Here is a 1141-nt window from a genome sequence, read left to right as displayed (position 1 = left end):
ATTTAAAAAACCTGCCCACCATGGTTGACCCTGCTAGTATTTAAAATACTGGTGGTGTAGCTTCCAGCGTCACAGTAACACACAAGCTGTAGCAATAGGATCACCTGACAGACTTGAGATGGATCTACTGTTGATAGTAATAATTCCATTATCTTTACAACTATTTTAGTTTTACTATATTTTTGTAATTGATGTAATACTTTGTGTGGTTCTATTTGCTTACTTTTTAAACACATTTAAGAGAATGTTTTGTGTTTTTTTTCTTTTTAATTAAATATTTGTTGTTAAGTGCTGTTGAGTTGGTTCTGACTTATAGCAACCCTGAATAGGGTTTCTTTCCAACGAGTGACTGGTGAATTTGACCCACCGACCTTGCGGCTAGCAGTCCAGTGCTTATCTTACAATGCCACACCATTTAAAAGAGTAAAATTAAATAAGTTTATTATTGTTTAAATATTTGGGACATTTTCACTTAAATTAATACATTTTCATGCGCTGATCCTACAAGTAATATAAACAGATTTAGAGGAGTTGTGATTAATGTTTAAGTAAATATCAAATAACAAAAAGGTTTTAAACTTAATAAATAAATTGTGCATTACACAAAGTAAAAATAGAAGTATGCATCTCTCATGGCAGGGCTAAAAGATCTACCAACATTCTGACTCTATCTTTGTAATCTTACATACCACTACAATCACTGGAAGTGGGTGAGGGTTCTATCAACCCATTTGTCTCTCCCTGCATCAATGACAAACCAAAAAAAAACAATTACTGTCAAGTCAATTATTACTAATGGTGACCTCATGTGTGCAAAGTAGAACGCCCTCGGATTTTTTTTTTTTTTTCTCTCCCTCAGATTTTTAAAGCTCTGACCTTTAGGAAGCCAATTCTCAGGAATTTCTTCCAAGATGCCTCTGGGTAGATTTGAACCACAAATTTATAATTATTTCATATAATAATTTTTTGTGTATTTGATGAAAATTTACACAGAAAATTAAGTTATCTTTCAATAATTTCTTTATATATTGTTCAATGACATTATTTGCATTTTTTACAATATGCCAACTATCTCATTTCTGGTCTAGTGGTTCTGTTTCCATTAATCTAGTTTCCCTGCAACCTGCCTTAGTTATTTAGT

Source organism: Chrysochloris asiatica, unplaced genomic scaffold (assembly GCF_000296735.1).
Source record: "Chrysochloris asiatica unplaced genomic scaffold, ChrAsi1.0 scaffold00014, whole genome shotgun sequence".
Taxonomy (NCBI): domain Eukaryota; kingdom Metazoa; phylum Chordata; class Mammalia; order Afrosoricida; family Chrysochloridae; genus Chrysochloris; species Chrysochloris asiatica.
This window is presented reverse-complemented; position numbering follows the sequence as displayed.